Source organism: Trachymyrmex cornetzi, unplaced genomic scaffold (genome assembly GCF_001594075.2).
Source record: "Trachymyrmex cornetzi isolate Tcor2-1 unplaced genomic scaffold, Tcor1.1 scaffold1455, whole genome shotgun sequence".
NCBI classification, from domain to species: Eukaryota; Metazoa; Arthropoda; class Insecta; order Hymenoptera; family Formicidae; genus Trachymyrmex; species Trachymyrmex cornetzi.
Window position 1 is genome coordinate 15,019 of NW_017296043.1, and position 589 is coordinate 15,607.

The 589-nt window shown below is 23.3% G+C and overlaps 1 protein-coding gene across 1 annotated transcript in view; it reads right to left on the minus strand.

Annotated features, from left to right (window-relative positions):
• Window positions 1-589, minus strand: part of LOC108757506 (multidrug resistance-associated protein 4-like) — a gene marked incomplete at its 3' end in the record, with an annotated part of 10,439 nt that overhangs the window by 2,079 nt on the left and 7,771 nt on the right. The window lies entirely within an intron of this gene.

Here is a 589-nt window from a genome sequence, read left to right on the forward strand (position 1 = left end):
TATATATATGTACATATTTTATTCTATAAATTATTCTATGTATATATTTTATATCATCATTGTAAAATTATTCCAATAAAAAAATAGCACCCTCATTGTTTCTATACATGCATAATAAAAATCACAAGAAACTCGTTACTTAATTATTAATTATTAATAGGAATGCTTTTTTAATACTAAAATTTAGTTTATAAAAAAGGTAAAATATTCCTGATGGAAAAATTTCGCTGAAATTATTCGATATTTTGGAATACTTTTCAACAAAATTTCAGTATTTCCGAAAATTTTCAGTTTTATTTCAGTGATTTTTAGCTGAAAAATCTATTTTCAGTAAAATTTCAGAGACATTTCAGCAAAAATTTTAGAGGAATTTTAATTCAATTTCAGCGATTTTTCGTACGTTAGCTGAAAAATTCACTTTCAATGAAATTTCAGCAAATTTTCAGTAATTTCGCTAAAATATTCCAAAACGAGGAATAATTTCAGTGAAACTTTTTCTCCAGGGATCTGAACTAATATTTATTGTGTGTGGCTATAATAACTTAACACACTTTCTTATAATTATCCTAAATCCTAGTTAAATAAAATA